The sequence below is a fragment of the Carcharodon carcharias genome, chromosome 18 (genome assembly GCF_017639515.1).
Source record: "Carcharodon carcharias isolate sCarCar2 chromosome 18, sCarCar2.pri, whole genome shotgun sequence".
Taxonomy (NCBI): domain Eukaryota; kingdom Metazoa; phylum Chordata; class Chondrichthyes; order Lamniformes; family Lamnidae; genus Carcharodon; species Carcharodon carcharias.
This window is the reverse complement of record NC_054484.1, coordinates 28,569,873-28,582,888: the sequence shown is the minus strand read 5'-3', so window position 1 is coordinate 28,582,888 and position 13,016 is coordinate 28,569,873.

Sequence of the window (13,016 nt, the reverse complement as noted above, 5' to 3'; positions counted from 1 at the left end):
ATTCTGAGTGTTAATACTGTCCACACCGCTATATGAGCTGGCTGGTGAAACTTAAACTGTTCTAAAGGCCACTTTGCTTGGGAGCTAATGGACTCAAATGTATGTAGCCAAGGCAAATGTACCCTAATGAGGCGCAGAGAGCTGACTGAAGCTGCTTGAAGGCCTAATTTGAACAAAATAACTTGGGGCTTAAACCAGTATAGGCTGTGCCTTTGTGATATTGACATGTGTGGGAATGGCATGGTGACTGTCTCCATCTGACCCTTGCTTTGATGTGCAGTCCATTGCAGTTAATTCAAAGTTGTTTTTAAGCTTGAAAGAAAATTGAATTTTCCAATCATGCAAACCGAACCATTTTGATAAAACTGTGGCTCACGTATCTTTTCCATGATTCTATTTTTAATTACAAATGCTGGAAACCCAAAATAAAAGCAGAAAATGCTGGACACACGCTGCCAGGGAGTTGGGGTAAATATTCAGAGGCAAGGGGATACGGTTTTGGGTGATTGCATGGAGTTAAATCCCCCATCCTGTCCCCTTCTGAGTTTCATATGGGTAGATTTGAAGGGAAGCAAGGAAACCCCGTGTTGCTGTTGGGCAAGGTATTTAAAAATTCAAATAGATAATTCAGTTCTGTTTTAACCAACAATCCTGGCTTTAACAGCTGGCGGACCTATTCCCAAGCTGCCAGCAACTCGCCAGGGTCATCGTGGCAATTGTACAGAGGCAAGAGCTTCAGTAAAACTGATGGGCTGGGAAGCCTTTATCAGTAAAATTAAAGAGCTGCAGCCACGGCCAGGTGATAGGCTGCTGCCCGTCAGCACTCCTTCTCAGAGAGCGTTTTCAGCCTTTGACAGGTGATTGCCAACCTCTGGGAAATCACTTCACTTGTTTTGCACTTCACTCAGCTTCAGCTGCACTTCCCTACTGGCTGCCTTCACCATGGCATGGGAGCAGCTTATTCAGCTCTACCTTGCACCTTTGATGAAGAGCGAAATAGCACCAACACCATCAGCAGCAGCATCAGCATGAGCAACAGCAGAAAGAGCAAAACGACCACCCACTGCCTCCTCCTCAGCCACATGCTGCTCCATAGGGCAGAGGGGATGGACATAGAGATCCAGCTCAAAGGAGGCAAGACCCCCAACACAGGGTCTACAGCTCTCTCCACCTGTCTGAGGATCAGTACCTAAGGAAGCTCAAGGTCTCACTGCAGGTTGCCGCTGAAATCTGCAGCCTCTTGGAACGAGACATCCTTCCCAATGGACCCAGAGGTTGTGCAGTCTCAATAGAGATTGGGTGTGAGAAATGGCTTGTGTGGACAGGAGGGAAGGTCAACATTAATTGAAGGTGACTGTGAGGCATGGGTACGAGAGGGCAAGAGGCTGGGGGTGATTGTGAGTTTTGGCTGTTTGGATGGGATGTGGGGAGCCTGGGGATAGAGGAATGAGTAGAGCTGCAAGGTGAATCATTCTGAGGAGTGCTGTGCAAGTGAATGCTGAGAAAGTCAGAGTTAAGGGGCTTGGCACATGTAAGTGCTAAAACATTCATCTTTCTTGCCCTCATGAGATCTTGGATCCTCCTGGTGAACCAGATTGGTGGGAACACATTTCTGCTTCTGACTTCCTCAGCCACTTCCATCCATGCCTCCTTGGTTGGAGATGTTGCTCTCTTCCTCTCTTCCTTTAGAGGACCTTCAGGTAAGAGTGAAAGACTCATGGAACAACTTGCCCAAGTCTCCCTCCCATTTTTTGTGGTTGTTGCAGCCTAAAAAATCCTTGTCTAGTTAAGCCTTGTAACCTAGACCCCTTTAGTTAAAAATTCTTCCTGTGACAGAATTCAAATGGCATCCCAAAGCCCTCCCTAATAGGCTGGTGAACCCAGAGGCAGGATGCTAACGCTGTGGCTCAGTCAAAGAACCTCAGCAAAGCCTGGTGAAGCTATCATTGTGTTCCTAACCACTAATCATCCTGCCTATTTTCCAGGGGTCAAGTTGAGAAAGCTCCACCAAGCAGGCAGGCAACATCTGAGAAGAGAATGCTTCGGTTTGCATTAACCTCCTGTATTCACCTTTTACATCATCTGGTTCTGATCATTGGTTATTGATTTGAAACACGCGTGCAAAACAGAGGAAGCAGCATGCAATAAACAGAACTAAGCAGGTCAGATCAAAGCTGTACAGTCCTGGCTCATGCAGTCAAGAACGGTGGTGGACAATTAAACAACTGATCAGTGGAGGAAGTTCCACAAACAGCCGCATCCTCAATGATGGGGAAGCCCAGCACACTAATGCAAAAGACAAAGCTGAAGTATTTGCATTCATCTTCAGCCAGAAATGCTGAGTAGATGATCCATCTCACCGCCGCCCACCACCGCATCCCACCACCTCACCCCCCCCACCCCCCACCCCCCATCCTGATGCCGCAGCATCAAAGATGCTAGTCTTCAGCATTTGATTCACTACACGTGATATCAAGAAACAACAGAAGACACTAGATACAGCCCTCAACATTCATTGGCATTACCATCACTAAATCCCCAACCGTCAACAACCTGGGGGTTACCATTGACCAGAAACCGAACGGGACCAGCTATATAAATACTGTGGCTACAAGAGCAGGTCAGAGGCTGGGAATTCTGCAGACAGTAACACAGTAACTCCTGACCCCACAAAGCCTGTTCCATCACCTACAAGGCACAAGTAGGAATATGATGGAATACTCCCCACTTGCCTGAACGAGTGTGTCTCCAACAACATTCATGAAGCTTAACACCTGCCTGATCGACACTCCATCCATTCCATCTTAAATATTCAGTATTTCCACCACAAGCACACTGTGGCAGCAGTGTGTACCATCTACAAGATGCACTGCAGCAACTCACCAAGAACTTTCAAGAGTAGCTTCCAATCCTGCAACATCTACCACCTAGAAGGGCATGGGAACACCGCTACCCACAAGTTCACCTCCAACCACACACGATGCTGACTTAAAACAATATCGCCATTCCTTCTCTGTCCCTGGGTCAAAAACCTGGAACTCCCTCCCTAACAACACCATGGGTGTACCTACACCAAATGGACAGCAGAGGTTCAAGAAGGTGGCTTATCACCACCTTCTCAAGAGCAATTAGGTATGGGCAACAAATTCTGGCCTTGCTGGCAATTCTCACATCCTATGAAGAATTATAAAAAAACATCGGGCTTGATTTTAACTCAGGGCAGGATCAGAGCTTGTTGGGGGTCGGGGATGATGCCAAAAGCAGGCAGCACACCCAGGAGAATAGAACATAATGAGGCCTCGTCTCATGGCTTCATTTTTGGGGCATGAGATGGACATTCCTATGTCTCTTGGTCCCCATAAAAATACTCCATAGAATTATATAAAATTTTACAGCACAGCAGCAGAGCATTTTGCCCAGCAGTTCTCTGCTGTTGTTTATGGTCCAGACAAGCCTCCGTTCACCTAACTTCAAGTCACCCTTTCAACATAATCTTCTATTCTTTCTTCCTTATCTATTCATCTAGCTTCCTCTTAAATGAACCTATGCCATTCATCTCAACCACTCCATGTAGCAGCGACTATCGGTCTAACCACTTTGTGAGTTTAGAAGTCTATCCTGAATTTCTTATTATTTATTAGTGACTATCTAATATTTATGGCCCCTAGTTTTGATCTCCCCCACAAATAGGAACATCTCTGCATCTACCCTCTAAACTCCTCATAATTTGAAAAACCTCTCTCAAATCATCCCTCAGTCTTCTCTTTTTTTGAGAAAAGAGCCCCAACTTTCCCTTCCAAATAAATGTGCTCTGATGTGCATTTTGGATCCTAGCTATAGTTGCCTTTTTGTGGGACATGTGAAACTTTATTTGTTCTGGTCCTCTTTTTTTCAGTATGTTGATGACTACGTCAGTGCCCTTTCCTCCTCTCATCACAAACCAGAAAGTTTCATCAACTTTGCTTCCAATTTGCTTCCAATTTCCATCCTTCACTCGTCTTCATATGCTCCGTCACCAGCTCTTCTTTTTTATTTCTCGATTTCTCTAGCCGGGATTTCCCTGTTCCACCCGGAAATTCCCACCCAAAGTCAACAGACCTTTGGCTGGTCCGTCAAATTTTCTGTCCAACCAGTGACGATTCCAGCCGTGGGTGGGATCAGAAAATCCCGGCATCTGTCTCCATTTCTGGAGATAGCCTATCAACCAATATTCGCTATGAGCCTAATGTCTTCCATAGTTACCTAGGCTACACTTGCTCCCACCCCAGTTCCAGTAAGGACTGTGCCATTGTTCCAATTTCTCTGTCCCATCTGCTCTGATGATACTACCTTCCATACCATCACTTTTGATATATCATCCTCTTCTGTCAGCTAAGGATTCACTTCCAGCATGGTTGATAGGGCTGTTGACTGTGCCCATGATATTTCCTGCACAACTGCTCTCAGCTCAACTTCTAGAACCATGCTGGGGGTCCCCTTATCCTCATCTTCCAATCCTCCAGCCTCCATATTCAACACATATTCCTCCATTATTTCCACAGCTCCTGCATGATGCCACCACCAAACACAACTTGCCCTGTCCTCCCCTCTCAGCATTCAAAAGGGACCATTCCTTCCTGGTACACTCATCAATGACTCCCAAAATCTCCTCTGCTTCCCATGGCACCTTTCCATGCAAGGGGAAGAAATGCAACATCTGCCTTTTTACCTCCTCTTTTCCCCACCCCCTATCCAGGGCTCAAACATTCATTCCAGGTGAAATAGTGATTTACTTGCAAGGTTTACAATTTAATATATTGTATTTGTTGCTTATGGCATGATCTCCTCTACATTGGGGAGATCAAATGCAGATTGGGTGATTGCTTTGTGGAACAGCTCTATTCAGACTGCAGTCATGACCCTGAACTTGTTGTGGCCTGTCATTTTAATTCTTCGGCACAATCCCAATTTGACCTCAACAAAAGCAAAATGCTATGGATGCTGGAAATCTTAAATAAAAGCAGAAAATGCTGAAAATACTTAGCAGGTCAGACAGCATCTGTGGAGACGAAAACAGAGTTAGCGATTCAGGGTGATGATCTTTGTTCTGATGAAAGATAATCAACCTGTAACATTAACCAAGCTGACCTCTCTGTACTTAGACATGGTTCTAATGCAAGCATGCAAGCTTAAAAAATATCGCCTCATCTTTCAATTAAGCACTTTACGGCCTTCTGGATTCAAAATTGAGTTCAACAATTTTAAGTCAGAAACCCATCCCGCATTTTGCGAATGGAAGATGCTGGTGATGATTCTGCTTTTCCCATTTACACCTGTTTCTATACTTGTCCCATTATCATCTTCTCTTGCCTGCAACATCACCCCTTTTGTCACTTAATCTTTCCTGCCTTCCACCCTAACATGATCCCTCTTTTTGTTTTCGCTCCCACCCACCTCCCCAGTCTCTGTGCTTATTTAAAACCAATTTCACCCCTAACGCTTTCTGGCTCAGCTTTAAGCTATCAACCTAAAACTTTCACTCTCTTTAAATGCTGCCTGAACTGCTGAGTATTTCCAGCATTTTCTGTTTCTATTTCAGCCTATACATTCTTTCCTGATTGTGGTGCATTCTCAGTTCTGGTATCATCTATGTAAATCCTTTTTGTAATATGGAAGCCAGAAATGAGCACAGTACTCTAAATATTCCTGAAAAATAAAAAAAAAGCCTTATATTGACTTTCATCTGACCACTCTGCTGCTTCTCACCAGGTTTTCCTGTGTAAAATAGCATTGCACACAAACGATATCATAGTGCCTCAACCTTTACATTTCAAGTAGACCCCACTTGCCTGCCGCTGAAATCTTGGTCAACTTCAAAGTTGGTGAAGAAAAAATGATGCCAACAGAGTGTTGTCAGGTTTATAATTTCAATTCCCTGATTTAAAGCACTTGTACTAACCTGGTGGTAAGGATAGGATTGAAAATTGGTTGTGAACCCTATCTCTCCACAGATGATACCTGACTTGATAACTGTTTGCAGAATTTTCTGTTGTTATTCTATAGCCTCCCTACTATAAGAACATTGACTAGCATTACACAGCGCCTTTGGAGAGTGCACATGCTCTTAAATCGCCCTGTCAATACCTTCACGAAGAGTTGGGTTGGCTCCAAGAAAATGACTTCAATGAAGTTGTAAAATGGGCTGCCAACTTAATATCACCTGTTTTACACTGATGCTCAAAATTAGGATCTACCCTAGTGACTGTTGTCACATAAGTAAATGTGGCAGCCATTTTGTACACAGCAGGATTCCACAAGAGTAATGTGGTGTGTGTCCCATTTGTTTTGTATTGTTAATATTGGGTTGAAGGAAGAATGGTGTCCAGGACACTTGAAGTTTTTTCTACTCTTCTTCAAATATTGCATGGAGTCTTTATCACCCAGTTCAGCAGGCAAAGTTCTAAGTTATTTGTTTATAAGTACATAACTATGGACTCTATATAATCTTAAGGAGCTTCATTTTACCTGCCTCTTAAAGCACGTAATCACATTCCTTTGAATACAAAAGATGCATGTAACAATTAATATTATATAGCAATGAACAACTGAGGTTGTTCCCTTTAAGGCAGAGAAGGTTAAGGGGAGATTTGAAAGAAGTTTTCAAAATTATGAAAGTTTTTGGTAAAGCAAATAAGAAGAAACTACGTTCAGTGGCAGAAGAGTTATTAGCTATAGGACACAGATTTAAAGTAATTGGCTAATGAACTAGAGGTGACAATGGAATTTGTTTTGATGCAATAAGTAGCTATGATCTGGGGTGGAATCTTGTGGAGGTGACAGGGGCCTTGCCTGCCAGCTGGAGAGCAGACGAGTGACCCACGTTGCCTCCTTTGGGGAAAGCCTGCCAAACCATGAGCCAGTCATGCAGTTGAGAGGCTTTTGGCGTCAGGACCCTGTGGGCAGAGGTCCTGCCTACCAAGAACTGCCAGCCAATCTGAGGCTTTTGCTCAGCAGAGTCACTGAGGAGGCGGTGGCTACTCCTGGGAGGACAGACATCTAAGGCCCAGGATCACATTTATCATTTAAATACTGGTCCAATTTATTGATAACTGTAAGGTTTTCTTCTTAATAAGGTTTTTGTAATAGCAGTAGTAAAGTTTATTAGGAGTAGTAGGGTTTATTCACTAAAATAAATTATAAAAATATATAAATAATTAAAAATAGCTAAAATAAAATAAAACACATATCTGTGTAATTAAGAAAAGTAAACGTTTAGTTGTAGGTGGTACTTACTTTTAATAAGCAAAGTAAATTGCAGTATACATAGTGATTATTCTGAGTTAATTAAGAAAATAATTAAATTAAATTAACTAAATAACATAAAAAACAATAGCAGGTCAGGTGTTGTGTTGCAGTTGTGGAATGTGGGAGCTAATAGAAGCCATAGTGACCCAGGACAAACAAGTCTGCAGAAAGTGTAAGCAGGTAGAGGAATTCTGGATCAAGATTATTGATCTGGAAGCCGAACTGCAGACATTGCGCAATGTAAGGGAGGGGGAGAAACACCTGGGCACTTTGTTCCAAAAGACGGTCTCACCCCTTAGAATAGGATCATCTGTTTTGGACAGCGATGAGGGATGGGTGGATGTGATCGTGCGTGAGGCAGGTAAAGGGATTGAGGAGATAGTTGTGGAAGAGCCTCTGATTTTATAATTTCTAAACAGGTTTGAGGTACTCCCTACCTGTGTGGATGAAAGCGAGGTCCACAGGGTGGGTGAGCAGACTGGCCATGGCACCATGGTACAGAAATCCATTCACTGGGGGGGAGGGGGTGTTGGGTAGCAAAAGGAATGTTGTGGTAGTAGGGGACAGTATAGTGAGGGGGTTTGACACTGTTCTCTGCAGCAAAGAGTGAGAACCTAAATAGTTGCATTGCCTGCCCGATGCCAGGGTTTGGGACATTTGCTCAGGTCTGGATAAAAATTTACAATGGTAGCGGGAGGATCCAGTTGTTGCAGCACATGTAAGCACCAATAAGATAGGCAGGACAAGGAAAGAGGTTCTGAATAGTCAGTATGAAGAGCTTGCACCAAATTGAGAAGCAGAACCTCAAAGGTAAATATCTCAGGATTATTATCTGAGCCACGTCCAAATTGGAATAGGGAAATAAGATTAGATAGAGGAAGTGGGAAAAGTGGGTTCCGGTTCATGGGGCACTGGCATCAGTACTGGGGAATGTGGGGGCTGTACTATTGGGATGGCTTATACCTGAACTGTGCTGGGACCAATGTTTTAGCGAGCAGCATAACTAGGGAAGTAGAGAGGGTTTTAAACTAAACGAGGGTGAGGGATCAAACTTGGGTAGATGTAGCAAGTCAAAGGGTAGAGTCAAGGCAAGACAGCAAAATAGTAATATGGCAAATGAGGGTCAGATTATGCCAGGAAGGGACAGAGAGAAAAAAAATCTAAGAATTCACCACAGTCAAGAACAAGATGTTACAAGTATAACAAAAATGACAAAACTAAAAACTCTGTATCTGAATGCACATAGCATTCATACAATGTAAATGAATTGATACTGCAATGTGAAGTAAATAAATATGATCTGATAGCCATTATGGAGACCTAGCTGCAGGATGACAAGGATTGCATCCTGAACATTGAGGGGTATATGACATTCAAGAAGAATAGGAAGCTAATAAACGTGGAGGGGTAGCACTGTTAATCAAGGATGGCATTGGTGCAATAGTTAGAGATGACCTTGGTTCAGGAGATCAGGATGTAGAATCAGTTTGGGTGGAGTTGAGGAATAGTAGGGGAAAGAAGCCACAAGTGGGAGTGGTGTACAGACCCCCGAACAGTAACCGCAGTGTAGTATGAAGAACACAAGGAGAAATATTGGGTGCTTGTGATAAAGGGATGGCAATAATCATGGGTGATTTTAATCTACATATAAACTGGAAAATTCAGATTGGCAGTAGTTGCCTGGATGAGGAATTCACAGAATGCTTTTGAGATAATTTCTTAGAGCAGCACATTCTGGAACCAACCAGTGAGCAGGTTATATTAGACTTGGTATTGTACAATGTGACAGGATTAATTAATGACCTCAGAGTAAAGGCACCCCTAGGTAGCAGCGACCAAAATATGATTGAATTTTATATCCAGTTTGAAAGGGAGAAATGTGGCTCTAAGACTAGTATTTTAAACTTAAATAAGGGCAACTATGTGGGCATGAAATCTGAGCTAGCTGAAGTGAACTGGGATATGAGGCTAGGGGATAGATCAATAGAAAAGCAGTGGCAGACATTTAAGGGGATATTTCAGAATACTCAGAATAAGTATATTCTTACTATAAAGAAAATTTTGAAGGGATGGTCCCACCATCCATGGTTAACTAAAGAACTTAAGGAAAGCATTAAACTTAAAGGAAAAGCATACAACTGCGCAGAGATGAGTGGTTGGTTAGATGGTTGGTGAGAATATAAAGAACGGCAGAGAATGACTAAAAGGTTTATCATGAGAAAGAATTTGGAGCATGAGAGGAAGCTAGCTAGAAATATAAAAACGGATAACAAGAGTTTCCACAGGTACTTAAAAAGGAAAAGAGTAAGTAAAATGAGTGTTGGCTCTAGAGAGTGAGGATGGGGCGTTAATTGTAGATAACAAGGAAATCGTGGACGAAATTAACAAATATTTTGCTTTTGTCTTCACTACAGCAGACACAAAAAACATTCCAGTAATAGCTGTAAATCAGGTGGTGGAAAGGAGAGAGGAACCTGGTGAAATTACGATCACTCAGGAAGCGGTGCTGAGCAAACTGATGGAGCTGCGGTCTGACAAGTCTCCGGGTCCTGATGGACTTGATCCGAGGGTCTTAAAAGAGGTGGTTAATGAGGTAGTAGACGCATTGGCGTTAATTTTCAAAAATTTGCTAGACTCTGGAAAGGTTTAATCAGACTGGAAAGTAGCAAACATAACCCCTCTATTCAAGAAGGGAGGGAGGCAGAAAACAGGAAATTGTAGACCAACTAGCTTGATATCTGTTGTGGGCAAGGTTTTAGAATTGATCCTTAAAGAGGCTACAGCCGGGCACTTAGAAAAACTCAAGGTAATTGGGAAGAGTCAACATGGTTTTGTGAAAAGGAAATCATGTTTAACCAATTTATTGGAGTTCTTTGAAGAAGTAACATGCACAGTGGACGAAGGGGAGCCTTTAGACATACTGTACTCGAATTTTCAGTAGGCATTTGATAAGGTGCCACATCAAAGATCATAGCGGAAAATAAAAACTCGTAGTGTAGGGGGCAACATATTAGCATGGATAGAAGATTGGCTGGCTGGCAGAAAACAGAGAGTATGCATAAAGTGGTCTTTTCCTGATTGGCAAGAAGTGACAAGTGGAGGGGCCTGTGCTGGGATCTCAAGTTTTTACAATTTATATCAATGACTTAGATGAGGGAGTGAAGGCATGGTAGCTAATTTTGCAGATGACACAAAGATAGGTTGGAAAGTATGTTGTGAAGAGGAGATATGGAGGTTGCAGTTGGATATAGATAGGTTGAGTGAGTGGGCAAAAATCTGGCAGTTAGAGAATAATGTGGGAAAAGGTGAAGTTGTTCACTTTGGCAGGAAGAATAAGAAAGCAGAGTATTACTTAAACGGGGAATGACTACAGATTTCTGAGGTGCAGAGAGATCTAAGTGTTCTAGTGCATGAGCCACAGAAAGTTAATATGCAGGTGCAGCAAGTAATTAAGAAGGCTAATAGAAGGCTATCTTTATTACGAGAGGAATTGAACATAAAAGTAAGGACGTTATGATTCAGTTATATAGGGCATTGGTGAGACCTCATCTCGGATACTGTGTGCAGTTTTGGTTTCTTTATTTAAAGAAGGATGTAAAGGAAGCAGTTCAGAGGGGGTTTACTAGATTGATACCTGGAATGGGCGGGTTGTCTTATGAGGAAAGTTTGGACAGACTAGGTTTGTTTCCACTGGAGATTAGAAGATTGAGGATGACTTGACTGACGTATATAAGATCCTGACAAGGTGGATATGGAAAGGATGTTTCCTGTTGTGGGTGAATCCAGAACTAGGAGGCACTGTTTTAACATTAGGAGTTGCCCTTTTAGGACAGAGATGAGGAGAATTTTTTTCTTTCAGAGGATTATGTGACTTTGGAATTCTCTGCCTCAGAAGGCGGTGGAGGCGGGGTCATTGAATACTTTTAAGGCAGAGGTAGATTGATTCTTGTTAGGCAAGGAAATCATAGGCTGTCGAGTGTTGATGGGAATGTGGAATTCAAAATACAAACAGATCAGCCATGATCTTATTGAATGGTGGAACAGGCTCGAGGGGCCAAATGACCGACTTCTGCTCCTACTTCATATGCTCACATGTAACCCAGGCCAGAGCTAAGTAATGGCCAGAGGTGATTCATGGGTTGGGGGTTGGGGGCTGTGGGGGTATTGGAAGCTAGGACAGGGGGGTGGGTCTCAGGTACCCCCCACCCCCCCACCCCCCCACCCAGCCCCCGGGGCCCGGCTCGATTCTGAGTCCCTTGATCAAAGGAAGGATTCCCCCTCAACCCTCAGGAGACCACACAAACAGCCTGCACAGATGTACTTGTCATGCTTGCTGCATGGTGACCAGCTCTCCCACAGCTGGATTAATACTAGTGGAGGTGGGATGGTCCTTAAGTGGTCATTAATTGTTCACTTTAAGGGCCTCATTTGGCAGTGGGGCAGGAAGGCTGACCATGGGCGTTCACACCCCAGATGTAATTGGGGTGGAGGCGGCGGTAGGCAGCAGGGAGCTCACCTGCCAATTTCCCACCCGAGTAAATGCCCCCCACAGCTCCAAACCTGCCACTAGAGAGGGCAGAAGATTGCACAGCCCTGAAAGGGCGGTTGAAATAGACTCAATAGTAATTTTCAAAAGGAGGTTGAGTAAACACTTCAAAAGGCAACATTTCCAGGGCCATAGCAAAAAAGCAGAGGAGTGGAATTAATTGGATAGCTCTTTCAAAGAAGCGACACAGGGACAACGGGCCAAATGGCCTCCTTCTGGCTGGGTTATTAAGTAGCTTCAAGGCTGAGATAGACAGGTTTTTAATCAGTAAGGGAATCAAGGATTATGGGGAAAAGGCAGGAAAGTAGAGTTGATGATTATCAGATCAGCCATGATCTCACTGAATGGTGGAACAGACTCGATGGGCAGAGTGGCCTACTTCTGCTCCTACGTCTTATGGTCTTATGGTTTCCTGTAGTTTATGACTCTATGATGCCAACTGAAATTTTACAGACTTAGGTCTAGACTGCACTTTGGGCTCCTCTTGGAAATCATGTGAGATCCTTCCGTAGGAAAGTTCTTTGGTTTTCTATTAGACACTGCATCAAATTGCATCTTTCTAAAATGGCTTTGATTTGAATGCCTGAGGTTAACTTGATAGATTCATTGTAAAATATTATCCTTACAAAAAGATTATGTATGTCTAACAGTTAAATCAAGCTTAATTTCCAAAAAGAAAATCGGTCCCTTTTTATACCGCCGTATAATTTGATTGATTAAGGTGATTTGCTGCTTTATGCTGATTACAGTGTTCAAAGTGCATTACCCACTTGTGACCTTTCCTGTTAATATGTGATTTGTGTGCTAGCCCTGCATTGTTCTTTAACAGTATAAGCGTACTTCTGGAAATAATATTGTGCACTTCCTTGTGATGGCTGTACATGACGCAGTATTGTACAAAAATAAAGTCATTTTTAAAAAATTCAAGGGGACATATTACAAAGATCGAAATGACAGTCCATTTGTGCCGTATTTTCTTACATTGTAGATATTTGTTACAGCAAGAACAGTGAGTCCAAGTAGATTTCAAATCTGCCTGTGTTATAACCAACCCAGATTGTTGAACATCCATGTAAATGAGAGGCTTTATCCCTGAAGGATTTTAACTGCAGTTGGCAGCTAAACAATTTATTACCAAAGCGACGGTAAGTTAGACCTTTAATTGAATTTTCTTTTCAATAAAGTA